Consider the following 16,441-nt stretch of genomic DNA (forward strand, 5'->3'; position numbering starts at 1 on the left):
GAGGGTTGAAAAAGGGTTGGTTGCCTCTTCTTATCAATAAGAGTAATAAAAAAAAGTTTTGTGTGATAATAGTATTAAGTTAATCTGTTACTAAAAGTTTTAAAATTTAATGGAAAAGTGACAAAATTAATGATCTGGATAGAATAGCCTGCAAAATGTTTATAAATTACTGGATGTGAGGTGTAAATTTATATTTAATATTGTTCCTGAAGATGGCCGAATTAATTGAAACTTTGGACTTTTAAAGAAATAATAAAGAGATTTTTGGGACTTAGCTTGGATGCAAATAACATTATTTGGTTAAATAACAACAAGTTCAGTTAATGGTAAGAAATCGTAGAAAAAAAGATTTCAATTTTAATATATGACAACAATTATATTCTTTAAGCATAAAAGGGAATTAGGATTGTACAATAGTAAAACATTTTCAGAGTATAATGTAGATATTATGTAAACTGTTGTAAAATTCTTCATAAAATTATTGAATTTATATAGTATTATATTCTTCAAAACGGTATACTTCGAAAATGGATTCAGTTTAAGTTAAGATGTGGGAAAAAAATAATATAATATATAAAAAGAACGTAAGTTTAATCTACGTACCTAACTTAGAAAGAAGATTAATGTAAGAATAAATATTTAAATTGGAATATTTAAGGAAGTAAACTTTTAGGGTGTATCTTATCTCATTGAATTTTTAGTAGTGTACCCAATTAAGGTAACCATCTGTATAGTTCTAAGTCAATCAACTATATTATAAATATAAATTTCAAAAATCAGATATTTTCCTTGAGAATTCATCATCAACAGACCCTCGAATCTCCTAAGATATTGTTCACATTTGCAAAATCACTTATCAGATAAACAAAACCTTGAAAGAGGACGCTGCAGAAATAGTATATATTGGCGTAGAACACCGACAGGAGTACAGTCAGCCGCAGATATGATCCAACAGTTGGTAGTCCTCTTCTCCTTGGTGGCCGCCTCCTACGGCTTCATCTTCCCACCAGGACTTCTCGGCAACGGCACCAACCCTCTGGCTCCCTTCTTAGGTTGAAAATATATCCGTTGTTACATGCTCGACATTTATCTCCAAATAAATGCGCAAAAGTACAAAATAAAAAATTTAAACGGGTTAAAAGATTAACTAATAGAATAGTACACTGATTAGTGACTCGATTTAATATTAATTTTACTGGTGTATCATTTTTACCAAACATAAGCACAATAAATTTATTTAAAACTCCAATTTTCTTTACTTTATTGTAATCCTATCACTCTAATACTTGCATATAATAAATATCACACGATGGCATGCGGTAAGTTATCGCACATTATGACCTTCCTGGAAACTAATGGCTGTGTTTAAGCACTATGGTAAAATATCATACGTTTAAATTTATATTTAGATACTAAATGACCACTCGGAATATTTTATAAAACACAACAATTTAACAATCAGGTGTATTATTATGTTGGAACATGATCAGGAATAGGACTGCTTATGAACTGATGCGATATTGAAGTTATGAGACTGCTACATACATAGGTTATCCAGTTTTCTTCAAGCTCTTGTTGTTTTATCATTTATTCACAATTATTTTTGTGAGAATATAGTTCGTGAGGCGGTCAATAAAGGTAAAAAGTAGTAAAAAACAAGTTATTTATTGGTAACCCACACCCCCCCCCCACTTTGGAGGTCTTTATCAGGGCAAAACGAGAACAAGATTCAAACATTGTAAGTTACGACAAAATAAAAAGAATATAAATAATATTATATAAAAAATGAAGCACCAAATTAAGTTAAGGAAATATAAATATAGATGTTCAGAAAATTAATTAATATTATGTACAGTAATAATGAGTGATGAAATAGTAAATATTGAACTAGAGTAATGAATAGTAAAACAATACTTATTAGAATTAATATATATGGTAAAATTAAAAACATAGATTATTAAAATAAATGAGGCATAATTAAAGTGCGATAAGAGACAACAATGGTTGGTGAACGAATAAGTAAAGAAATAGAAAGAAATACTAAAAGAAAAAATATAATAATGGGTTTCATCCATAGCCTGAAGACGTAAAGTTGAGGAGGGCGAAGGAGGACAGAGTGGGAGACATGATTCCCCACCACAGAAAGCTCCCAACGGACACTGGGCATTCCGACAAAATTAAATGTCTAATTATATAATAGGTAAATGTAAAAGTGAATGTATACAATAATATGTACTATATATAGTATTTTTATTAATAAATTTAGTTTTTCTAATGATTACTCACGTCCTATATTAACAATTATATTACTTGTTACTGTATTATTATTAGTTATTTTTCTGTTCATCTATATTTATATTATATAAACTTAGTTTGGTTCTTCATTCTTTATGTAACTTTATATATATATATATATATATATACTAATTATTTTTTCATATCTTACAGTGCTTGTATCTTGTTCTTTTTTAGCCCCGATAAAGCCCTATAAATTGTGGCTAACTGTTAGTTACCAATAAAGATTGTTTTTTTTTTACTATTTTGTACCTTTATCGACCGCCAGATATTCCTACAATCTACTATAATGTCAACTGTGTATTAATCTTCCAATATTATTATTTCGTACGAAACATGGTAGACACCTCATTTGAATCGGAATCTGTCATAATTGATATCGCTGTTACAAGGATTATCTATATCTAAGGATTAGCGTGAGAGGAAACGAACTGATAGAGAAATAAATGTCAAATATGATTACAGATAGGGTTAGAGAGTAACAGTCTACCAATGAACCACCTCTGGCTAATAAAAGACTTCAATTATATCTTGATGTCATCAATGAGCACAAGTTAGTAATAATTCTTCAGAATCCAAGTAAAGATTAGTAAATATAAAGTTGCCCCTTACCGCCTGCGCATAATATTAAGTTGAGTCCGTGATACACATCAGGTAGGTAATAGCACTTTCTTTCGAATAGCAAAACTTTAATAATCATATAGTAAAAGTATTAATACTAGTAGTAATATGACTCATCTGTAAATAGCCACAATAAACTCAATTTTACCTCGCCCTGAACTGATGGTTTAAATACTCTCCAAGTCACCTGATTACCATAGCTCAATAAATAGGTGAACACAATACATGGAAATGATATTCAATGATTGAGTAAACACAATTATATTTAGCATAGCAATTATACCATAGCAAAAGTGGTATTTAACTTTTAGTTTAGAGATATATGCATGATATTTATGAGGAATTCATATAAATATAAATAATCACGAATTTATATGACTTAACGATCATTTGTCATAAAATGCGGTTTTGGTAACCCCAGCCAATACAGCGATAGAACCGCGGGTAGCCAGAAGCATATTTTTATTTATTTATTTTTTTTGCAACACAGCTTTGACTTAACATCGTACAAAGGTTCCCAATTTTTTTATAAAGTGGTGGGCTCTCGTTATTATTACTTTTGTGGAATTCGAAAAAAAAAAATCAAAACACCAGGAAAAGTAAAAATTATGAACAACAATTTACATTTTATATTTGACAATATACATATATTTATTGAAATTTACAACTGACTTGTAAATGAAGTGAATCAGGTGTGTAGTTAACTACCCATTGGTAGCACTCTAATGACGTTTTTACACTAGCAGATCTCGTGGTCAACCTCCTTTTAGGCACCTCGGAGAATTGTCAGGAATGGAAGAGGATGCAAGGTTAGAAACTAGTGGGTTTGGGAATTTATTATGGAAGGAATGATATCTGGTTCGGGCTACATCAGTTGCATATGAAACTTTAAGGTCTTTGTCTATGATTTTATTTGTGACAAAGTAAAGAACATTGAGGATTTTACGGAGGGATTTGGATAGTAAGAATTAGATACGAGAGGAATCCAAAGGTTTAGGTTTAGTGGAGCCCCAAAGCTCAACGCCGTACGTCCAAATTAACTTTATTACAGCCATTTTGATCTGTCTTTTGTACTGAGTTGGAATTTTAGACCGTTTGTCTTGTAAGTGCTGTAATAGTCGAAATCGAAGTGTAGTTTTCTGTCTTTCCAGTCGTGTGTGAGGATTCCAGGTTATTCGTTTGTCCAGATGTAATCCAAGGTAGCGGATCTGTCCGAAAGGGGTAAGATCAACATTATTAAAGGATACTGTAGGGCAGTCGGTAGGTTTACGACGAAAGGCAAAGATAATTTGATGCGATTTGTTGAGATTTACTTCAAACCTCCAACTACGACACCATTCTTTAAAGGCTGTGATATGGGATCGGAGAGTATAGGATTAAAGGGTTATTAAAGCAGCGAGCACACATATGTCATCAGCATACATTGTGAGGATAGTGTTAGGATTGGTTGGGATGTCATCTGACTGAGAATAGAGCGATGAGTAGGAACCATTGTGGTTTACTTGGAAATAAATATTTGTACATTAGGATTTCTCGAGGTGGGGATAACGAATATAAATTTTGTTCCTACCAAGAAAAACAGTTTAACAAAAGGAGTGATATCTGGTCCGGGCTAGATCGGTTCCATAGGGAACATTAAGGTCTTTGTGTATGATTTTATTTGTGACAAAGTAAGGTGCATTGAGGATTTTACGAAGGATTTTGTATTGTATGTAAGGATTGAATACGAGAGGAATTCGAAGATTTAGTGGAGCCCCAAAGCTCAACTCCATATGTCTAGATTGGTCTTATTACAGTCATGTGGATCAGTCTATTGTAAGTTTAGACCGTTTGTGATCAAAATTGGTATAGCCATTTTGGAGAAAATCGGAAAGATGCCAATAATTCTATAAAGTGGCGTTCCGGTCAGTCGATTCTATTTTAAGAAGCTACTGTAAAGCTCTGGGCATTTACTCACTTTGTACGTGTTATTTCAGTTTCGTGCGATTTTTCGTTTTTGAGATATGATGACCACACATACTTCACATATACAGACCATTTTATAAGACACCATTGTTTGTTTGTTTCTTTGTGTTGAAACGGCGTTCAACTGTCAGGTCATCAACGCCCGTTGATTGGTGGTTTAAAATATGTATATATATGGACGATATTGAAACGTAATGACGTTTCAAAGGAATGCATAAATAAATGCTGGCAAGCAATGTGGAATGAAAGTCCGCTCAATAAATTAAAATCTATAAAGAAAGGTGTGTGAAGAAAGTCCTGGATTCTATCTACCCAAAGTAGACGCCGCGAAGAAGTAGCTATCACCCGACTTAGAAAAAGACATACCCGAATGACACACACCAAACTCATAACAGAGGAGGTCCTTCCAAAATGTACAAAATGTCGTGGTAATCTGACTGTACAACACATCTATGAAGAATCCAATCATTACAAAATAACACTGAACCAGCTAGAAATACCAACAAATGTTCCAATGGCGCTGAGAAACGACGAATCCGTAAAAGAAAGAATAACTGAATTCATCCCTCAGAAACTTCATAAAGATGAGAGCCCATTTTATACATGTATACCCCCCATTTTCGTATAGTGAGTATTAAGAAACCTACCTCATGACCAGAGACAACATTTCGTTTTCTGAACGATGCAAGGAAGCTATTCGAAACCGTAAGATAGCATACCAGACGTTTCAAAGGAATAGCACACTAACAAATTTCATAGAGTATAAGAAACAAAGAACCGTATGCAGACGGACAATAAACAATAGCAAATGTGAGCAAATAAATAAGTGCGAATTGATATGAAGTGAGTACTCTTAGTATCTTACAATAATTTTAACTATTTTACTTTTTAATAAACTATTGTTAATTAGTATTAATAAACTATTTTATTATTAATACAGTTTATTTTTAATAACTATTAAAAGTGTAGAATTGAGTATCATATTAATTCTAAAAATTGAGAGTTTTAGGTGATACCATTGTTATTTCGATTCTGGGAACCTCAAAACTTATATTTCTCTCAAAATTTATAACATAAATTTTTGCAATTGGTGCTTACAGATTAGAAGAACCTTGTATAAGGACACTGCAAAAGTGGTATATATTGGCACAGAACGCTGATAGAGTACAGTCAGCCGCAAATATGATCCAACAGTTGGTAGTCCTCTTCTCCTTGGTGGCCGCCTCCTACGGCTTCATCTTCCCACCAGGACTTCTCGGCAACGGCACCAACCCCCTGGCTCCCTTCCTTGGTTGAGAAAGTACGCTTTAGTTATATTTGTGGACGATAGATGTGAATATAGAACTTCAAATACACCACCTTGAACCATTCACTATGTAGTAATATGCTAGAATACTATTTACTTTAAAACGATTAAAATCTATTATGGCTTCAATGTACACTTTATTTACTCTTATATTGTATCAAATCATTTTCTTTCTAGATCATTATTTGTAAATATATGCACAAAGTCTTATTTAATATCTATTTCATTATTCTGATCCTATCCATATTATGATAAAAGTTGCAATTTTATTCATAGTATTGTCTTAAAATATAATAATTATAATGAAAAACATATGAATTTGACTTCAGTATATTCATAAAAAATAATTAGAAACCAAAAAAAAGATAATGCACAGGGTTCCTAGAAAAACGGCAGGAGTAGTGCACTCGCTCTACTGCTCCCGACACCACCTTTTTTCCCCTTTCTTATAAAGAGCAAACAATGTTCAGAAAAACTTGATTAGTCTTGACTATTATTTTGAGAAAGATGACTTTATTTTCTAAAATCCACTATAACAATAATAAATAATTAGCTTTAAAATATCTAATCAATAATTTTATATGGGCAATTATTATAACAATTAACTACTTAGAGAGTCATTAGTTGTTTTATCTTATTTATTTTTTGAAGTATAATGAGCTGATCATGTTGTAACGAAATCATGTTCAAAAACTAACATTTTAGAAAACAATCGACTTCTGGACGCGATTTATGCCTAATGTACCTTATTCAGTTTGTATTACCTCTTTTTTTAGGTACCATAAAAGAACGATATTTTAAATCAAAACTGCGATATATTTGGAATTATGTACATTTTTTTTATTATTTATTTTATACCCAATCTGGTATAAAATAAATAATAAGGCCTTACATTATACTTTTTTTTTAACAGTTGATTATGGTGGGGGTATAGTCGCGTACAAAAGACACCCCTAACTCTATACAATGCTATAATTAAAAGAAAAAAAAAGATAAAATAAATAGTTAGGAATAATGCTTCTTTATGAAAGAGAAAAGTAAAATTAAAACAAAAAATAGTGTATAAAAATATGTATCAAAATAATTAACTAAGATTCTTCTATTCTTAATAATAATAAGAAATGATCAGGTTCTTATATAAAAAAAAATAATGATATTTGTAGACTTAACAAAACAAACAATAGCCCTCTAATGGTAAAAAGAAACAAGTTAATTTGAAAAAGGGACCAGAGAAGTAAAAATTATAAATAATAATAATAAGTAAAATAGAGGTAGTGTGATAATGAATTAATAATGTTAATAATGATTGTTCTGCAGCAGCCTGGGCTTCAGTCTTTGGGTTGAGATTGGGTTTCCCAGATTTATGTTCATTAATAGGCCTTTAGTTAAAGGAGATGATATTACAAAACTTCTACGGTTCATATCACAGGATATTTGCTATTCCTTTCCAGGAAACAGAGAAAGGGTCTAGGCCTAAAAATAATAATTAGAAGAAGATAGTTGATCGTATGAAGTAGATTGTAGAATGATAGTCAGGGTTCCTGTCAATAAAGGTATCAAAATAATAAAAGAAAACTATTTACTGTTAACCAACGTTTCATCCCACTTTGCAGGGCTTTGTCAGGGCTGTCAGATTGAAATTTGAGATCTTTATTTCAATCTCACAGCCCTTACGAACCCCTGCAATGTGGGACTAAACTGATTAAAAATAAATAGTTCTCTTTTTACTGTTTTGATACCTTAATTTACCGCCACCCGGACAATCCTCCTACAATAAAATTTAATAAAATTAATAATAATAAAAATCAGTTGCAGCAGTTTCCTAAACGTGGCAAATTCATTTAATTTCTTTTTATTTATATATTCTTATTTACAACTGTACATTATAATACAATTTTAAAAATTAAACATCTAAAAATGAGCCAACTGTTGCGTAATGAGTAACATGGAAACATTGGAATTCATTGATTCAGGTGCCTCTTCAAATGTTCTTTTCAAGCATATCTGTAAGATTTTGATCAATATGAGGTATAAATGTAAAAAAAATATTCCCAAAGCTATGTTACTAGCAGTGTAACAAAAGCCGAATGAAATCTCCCCAAAGGCCTTCCAAGTTGAATGATTTCTTGAATACTTTAACAAAAACTTTGAGCATGTTAAAATTTTCCATTGATTGGATGATCAGTAAGATATGGTGCCATTTCTTAATATGAATCTCTATTTCATTTCTGTCTTGCAGAGGAGGTGAGGATGTTGTACAACACAGTTATTTTTTAGAACTCGTAACTACCACCGCTGCTTATTTCCACTCTTATTTTATAGTGAACTGCCGTTTTTCTTTCCAAATAAGCTTTATTCTAGAGTACTAAACGTTGTTCACCAAGATTTAATAAGCTGTACTTGGCTCTTTTTCTTGTTTTAGACATATAATAATGCTTAATCCAGTTCTTATCTTGCGTACCTACCCTCAAGCATACATAATCAATCTTTTTGCACAATCATGCTTCAGCGTTAGTATGGTAATTTTTGCTTAATCGCGTTTCTTTATACCTATGGTCCAGCAAGGTTTTGCAAAAAGATTGATTAGGCGGATGTAACACAATGGTTCTTAATCCACAGGATTAAACGGATCATTATGCCAAAAATCTTATCTTGAGCAGCCTAATTTTAAGGGCAAGACTTTTGTAAATTAATTTGCTTATAAGTGCATTTTCATTTACTTTTTTGTGCATTCTCTTGTAAGCATCTTTTAGCTAACACAAAAACATCAGGAAAAATATTTCCAACAATAAAGTGTCAAAAAAATTTGTGTTGGCGGATACTACCGCGGTCCACGGTATGTGGAAAAAATAGGTCCTCTTCATGGTCTGTGGACACCCAGGTTATAAACCACTGCTCTAACTAAAACTAACTGGGATTGGATATTGATGAAATGCAACTAAATAAGATGCATTTATATGTTTGTTTTCATTGTAATCAATTAGATGTAGTATTAAAGGAAATAATATTAAAACCAAGTTATTTTTTCTTTCCTTATAATATTCTACCCCTAAAGTTATTACCCATAGGGATAGATCCAGAATGAGAACTCAAAGTACTTCCTTAGGAAGAGAGCCAAATGTTATATAATATATGTAAAATCCTGAAATAATCAATTAAATATAGTTCAAATATATAATGTAAATAAAAGATAAACGCAGGTTATAATTAATTTGAATAGTTAAGGAAATTGTACTCCAACATATTAATACATTACCCACAGCTCAGGTGGTTTCTTAGTACTTCTCTTCTAATTTTGTCATTGTTATTGTGCTGAAGAAGGTCAGCTTTACAACAATTGACTCTTCCTACGGTATCTGAGACATAATTATTCAAATGATTATAATTGAGCCGATCTAGTGGCTTGGTGGGCCTAACATGGTTGATATGACAGTTACATTTTTTCTTTTGTTTAACAATTGATTATGGGTGAGTTTAGTCTCGTGAAAAAGACACCCGTAACTACTTAAAATAGTATAAATATTGTATCATTTTGAATAATAACGATGAACTAAAAAAATATATGAATAAATCAAAATAAATAGATGCAAATAAAAATTCTTAAGAAGAGGAAAACACATATTTTTTTGACACGTTGGTTAAAAATAAATTGATTTCTTTTACTATTTTGATATCTTTATTGACAGGCATCTTTCTACAATCTACTTCATACGATCAACTATCTTCATCTAATTATTATTTTTATGAAGGAGGTGAGATCCTTTCTCTGATTTCTGAACAGGAAAGGCAAATATCCTGTGATATGAATCGAAGAAGTTTTGTAATATCGTCTCATTTAACTAAAGGCCTATTAATGTACATAAGCCCAAATATATCGTAGTTTTTATGTAAAATGTCGGTCTTTTATGGAACCTAAAAAAAAGAGGTAATACAAAATGAATAAGGTACAATCAATAGCGCAATCGCGTCCAGAAGTCGCTTGTTTTCTAAAATGTTAGCTTTCAAACATAATTTTGTTCTCAAAATAATGATTAAGACTAATTTAGTTTCTCAGGACAGTGTTTGTTTGCTCTGAATAAGAAAAAAAATGGGGTCTCAAAAGCAGTAGAGGGAGTTAGCCGTTTTTCTAGTTACCCTGTGCATTATCTTTTTTTTTATGTTTTCTAATTGTTTTTTATGAATAATCGGAAGTTAAATGTTTAAGCTTTTCATTATAATGATTGTATTTTAAGGCACTGCTACGAATAAAATTGCAACATCATAATATGGATAGGATCAGAATAACGAAATAGATATTAAATATGAGATTGTGCATATATTTACAGATAATGGTCTAGAAAAAAATGATTTGATGTAATACAAGAGTAAGTAAAGTATAAACTGAAGCCTTAATTGATTTTAATCGTTTTAAAGTAAATAATATTCTAGAATATTAGTACATAGTAAATAGTTCAAGATGGTGTATTTGAAGTTCTATATTCACATCTATCGTCCACATAGATAGCTAAAGCGTACTTTCTCAGCCTAGGAAGGGAGCCAGAGGGTTGGTGCCGTTGCCGAGAAGTCCTGGTGGGAAGATGAAGCCGTAGGAGGCTGCCACCAAGGAGAAGAGGACTACCAACTGTTGGATCATATCTGCGGCTGACTGTACTCTATCAGCCTTCTGTGTCAATATATACTATTTTTACAGCGCTCTTGTTCAAGGTTCTTCTCATCTGATAAGTGAATTTGCAAATATGAACAATATCTTGGAAGATTCGAGGATCTTTTGATTGATGATGAATACTCAAAGAAAATCATCTGATTTATGAAATTAGCTGTCTGCTCTATCTAGTCTCTTTGAAATATATGCTACTTAAGAACATTCCATTCAAGAACACACATGTCTGGTAGCGAAATTTCATAGACAGATATGTGTTAGGTGGTTCGAGAGTCTTTTGATGGCGAACTTAATTTTTTAAAAATATGACGTAATTTGGGAAGTAATATTATAACAACTGCTAGATAGACAATAAAAAATTGTTTGTATGAAAATAGCAATTAATAATATGGAACATAATGTAACAATAAGCAAAAAAGCAATTGAAATTTATATCAAACATTAGCATATACACTTCTAGAAATTTATTGTATTGTATTATGGGAGCTTGTGATGTGGATAAGAGACATTTTAGTTGAAAACATTGATTAGTTACTCCTATTTGACAGTGTAAATTTAAATTATGGAATAAACTTTATGATTTTTTATTGTCTTAATCTTCTGGAAAAATCTTTATTTTCGAGAAGTTGTTAAGTTAACTTTTGATAAAAAAAAACAAACATGAACTCAATAATTATTTCCACTTAAAAGCTATTTCATATCAAAACAAACTTTATTTTCAGTTATTGTCAGTAGATAATTTTGCAATTATGCTTATGATGTGGTAAACGAACCCAATGAAATGTTATTTTTTTTGTTACCATTCTTTTAAAAAATGCTTCACATCAATACGATTTATAGTGCGGATACTGTTTCCGAGTAGCATTTGAATTAAATTTATATTTTTATGAAGTTCACTTCATGATATTTTATAAAAATATATTTATATTCAAATAGATTAATATTAGATTTTTTAAATTGTTATTAAAATAAAATGTTTTGGGGATTAATTGATAACATTCGACTTTTTTTTCTAATTTTACTTTAGGTTCTAGAAAAAAATATATATGAATCCGTATCTGTAGAAAATCTGTTTTTAGAATTCGAGCATTTAACACCGTTACATATTGCTTCATAATATATTATATTCATAATAACATAAAATAATAATTTATTGCAGAATAAGGTAGAATTACATGTAGAAATATATGTGTATACTACATTATCAAAGGTTTTGATAATATGATTTCAATATTCTGCATCTGATAGTCCATTCAAAGTTTTTGGGTAATATGTAGATTTGGGTGTCGAGTCAATCAATCAAGAATATTATTTCTAGAAATTAATGTAAGGCATTGTATTTTTGCAAATGTTTTCACCGATAAGAAAGGCCTTGTCTGAAAAAAGTCACTGCAGAAATAGTATATATTGGCGTAGAACGCTGATAGAGTACAGTCAGCTGCAGATATGATCCAACAGTTGATAGTGCTCTTCTCTTTGGTGGCCGCCTCCTACGGCTTCATCTTCCCACCAGGACTTCTCGGCAACGGCACCAACCCTTTTGCTCCCTTTCTAGGCTGAGGATGTACTCTGAGCAGAAAATGAAAAATCATTAAATTATAATCCAGGAAAATCATTTATAAATTAATTTAGTATATTATTTAAGGGAGAACGGTGGATCTTAATAATTATATGCTGAATATATTATAAATAAATATATCATATAGCTCTCAATTATTCTTACATTCTTATAATCCCATTCATGTTTATTATAATTGTTTTGGTATTTTTATATTACTAATACATTTGATTTAGAATCAAAAATCATTTCAATTCCAATTTTTAAATATTTAAATCCCGAGGAGAAATAACTGATCAATCAACGGTTTTCCAACTTTATACTAATTATATGTTTAATTAAACTCCGTTTTATATAAACCTGTAGCTTAAATCGAATTTCTGACTATTTTGATCTGATAACCATATTCAATATTGTACAAAGTGATGTATAAGGAGTTAAAAATGATTCTTGATTAATTATTAATAGATAACATTATTTAGGAATAAAAATTATAAATACATTTATGTATTAAGCGGGTTTTGGGGCTGCTGATTTCGAAAAAAGTGTTTAAAAAATCGATCAGGTTTGCAGATAAAATATTAATTTTATAAATATGGACATACAAATTAAAAATTTACTTTTATGCATGGGGAAGTGAAAGTAGCGGATAAATTTCCTAAAATTTACTTCAAATCATGCTTCAACTATTCCCCCACTTTACAACATTGGACCATTATCAGATGAGCTGTTTTAAAAATATTAGTGCTACAAGGAATGCTGATTTTAGCGCGTGCCTTAGTAAATGTTGTAGATGGAATTAGTTAAAATTATTATTGGACCCGATTTACACTAATCTTCAACTTTCCTTTCATTTTTGACCAAATCAGATCAGCCATATTCAAAATATAGAGCTTTCTAGGAAAATACATTTGCGTATGTGTAAGCGAAAGTAGAGGATAGGATCTTATAAAATTGGTACCGGATCATTTTGGACTAATTTTCAACTTTCTTCCAAATTACGTTAAAATCGGACCTGCACTTTTCAAAACATAGATCCGCCAAAAGAAATACGTTAGTTTTCATTATGATAGTTGATAGAATTTGAAATTTATGTGGATCCCTCTAAATTCCGAATTTCATCTAGACCAAATTACACATTATTTATAGTGCTCCATCCTTGATTTGACTATAAGCGATTAAATAACACTGTTCCATTATTTTTCTTCTTTTTTTTCATATAAGGAAATGAGAAAAAGACATACAAATTGAAATAATTTTTAAGTTATCATTATTATAATACGTTATTATTCTTATTATAATACAGTACGTTTTCGTAATGTATTATCTTTGTGAATTGATTAATCATAAAAAAAAAAAAAAAATAATAAATATCATAAAATGAATATAATTTAAGTAAATGTATTTCATAGTAATGTAATAAATACGGATTACTCATTCTATATCACAAACGATTTACTTAGTGTTAGAAATTAGTTTCTAAAACAAACTGAGGACTATATTCAAAATTTATTAATTAAATTAGTGTTCATTTTCCTCCCTCGGTATTTTTATAGGAAACGCAGGACGCAACCAAATGGGTAGCAGATTAATTCCAAAGATTAGCAGGTCAATTAAAGTTTCTCTGTATTTGGCATAATTTACATTAGCGTGTAATGTAAACTATGTCTCTAGTATAGGGTCTCTAATATGTGTTAGAGACCCAGTAAATGAGTAAGAATTAAAAAAAAAATTGAACTTTTAATTAAATCAAAGAATTATAATTTAATTATTGATAGGATATAATAATTTTTACCTTTATTTTCATTTTTAAAATCTAAGGCTAACAGTGAGATTTTTTAAATCTAACGACACTTTAAAGGCTTTGCATTTGGTGGCGTCTGGCGTAATCTAAAAAAAAAAAAAATAAAATAAGAAAGAAATGAACGCTAATGTAGTTATTATTTTTGAAATAGCCCTTTATTTGTTTTATGGCAGTTGAAATGGTTCAGTCACGTCATTAGAATGGAGGAAATAGGGACCCACTAAATACGATGGAGTATATACAAGATGACAGAAGGCCTCGTGGAGGAGCAAGGAGTATGTCGAAAGCCTTTACAGAGCAAGAGGGAAGGATCATCGTCAAACCAGGAAGATAGCTGCTGATAGCGAATGTTAGAACCTGTGGCTGAACACTTCTCTAAGCTGAGTAAGCACCATAATAATAATAATAATAATCTTTATTTATTCTAGGATTGTTCCCTTTAGAATAATATACAGGCGTTAGAATTAGGCTTTAGAGCCTTAGAGTAAAGTACAAAATAAAAATGAAATTATAAAACGTCATAAAATATAATAAAATAGTGATTTCTAAAAGATAAAAATGGGCCACAATAATTAACAAAGCATATAAAATAAAAATAGAACAAATAAAATAAAACTATATGTCATATCATAAAACATGAGATGATTAACTTCTGATAATAAATAAAAGGAGAAAAAATGATAAAAAATCCAATGCAATTAAACTAAAAGTAATAAATGAACAATGAACAAAAGATACATTTTCAGCTAATATACATATTTACAAGTATACAACGAAAAAGTGAAGCATTAAATGCAGAAAAAATATAAACCTTGTCAATTGTTATTCTTCCGGAATTGGGTGGACAGAACGTGCTCGAAGATCAGGGATTTGAAGTTTAGAAGGGACTACGAATGATGGAGGGAATAGAATTCCATAGGGAAGAGGAAAGATCTACCAAAGGCTGCGGTTTGATGGGCAGTTACATATAAGTCTGAAGGTCGTGAGCGGGTATTACAGAAATGCACTGAGGATTTAAATTGAAGGATATCAGAGATGTCAGAGGGACCCCAAAGATGAATCGTACAAAGCAATTAATTAACTGTTTAAATTTTGCTTCGAGATCCCCAGAGACATACCCGTAAGCCACACAGCAATAATCAAAGCAGGGAAAATTAAGGAAGTAACCACGAGCCTACGGGTTTCAAAAGGAAGTAGGTGACGGTGATAGGGTGGAGAAGGTACGACGGGAATTATGGAAACGTGGTTTTTCCAGGAGAGAATTTGGTCTATAATGACACCAAGATTTTTAACAAACGGATAGAATTGTATCGGATTGTTGTTTAGGAGTAAGATTGAAATATGAGGAATAGTTTTGAGGAGGTGATTGGATCCTATTACGATTGCCTTGTTTTACGATTGTCTATTACGATTGTCTTCTTTGCATTCAGCTTAAGCTTGTTTTCTTGTGCCCAGTGACTAATTCGATTCAAATTCTCTTGAAGCTTCTCCGTGCCAACCAATAGGTCAGATGGTGGGAGGAAAGGTAAATTCGGAGATCATCAACGTGCAAATGGTATTGAGAATGTTAGATAAGGAGGGGAGGGTCATTGATGTAGATGGCAAAAAGGGTAGGGGAAAGCGATGAACCTTGAGGACACCACAGGTAAGGGAGGGAGTCATTGATGGTGGTTTTATCTGGAACCAATACGTACTGGGAGCAATCGGAAAGAAAGGATTGAAACCAGCGCAAAGCACAGTTGGATAAAGGAAGATTTCGTAGTTTGTTAAGAAGGATGTTATGGTTTACCGTGTCAAATGCTTTGGAGAAATCAAGGAGGATTAGGATAGTTAGGTTTTAGTGATCCTTGGCAGTTTGGAGATCGTGGGTTATTTTAAGGAGAGCGGATTGTGTTGAATAGTCAGGTCCAAAGCCGGATTGATGAGGAAACATACTTCTAGGAAGTTAGAGAGTTGGTTTTGAACAAGGCGTTCTAGCGGTTTTGAAAGGTTAGAGAGGAGAGAAATAGGGTGGAAGTCATTAGGTGAAGAAGGATTTGGGATTTCATTTAATGGTCGAACTAAAGCGCTTTTCTAATGAGAAGGAAATGTGAGGAAGCAAGACTAGGGAGAAGCAAAAGAAGAAGAAGATCTCCTTCCTAAATCAAGAAAAATGTTTGTAATCTTAAATGAACAATCAATGTTGCCTTCGTTATTTGATAAGCAGTTATTTAAATTGATATTTTTTCATTG

This window comes from Halyomorpha halys, unplaced genomic scaffold (assembly GCF_000696795.3).
Source record: "Halyomorpha halys isolate HHAL.00 unplaced genomic scaffold, Hhal_1.1 Scaffold2195.1, whole genome shotgun sequence".
Classification (NCBI taxonomy): Eukaryota; Metazoa; Arthropoda; class Insecta; order Hemiptera; family Pentatomidae; genus Halyomorpha; species Halyomorpha halys.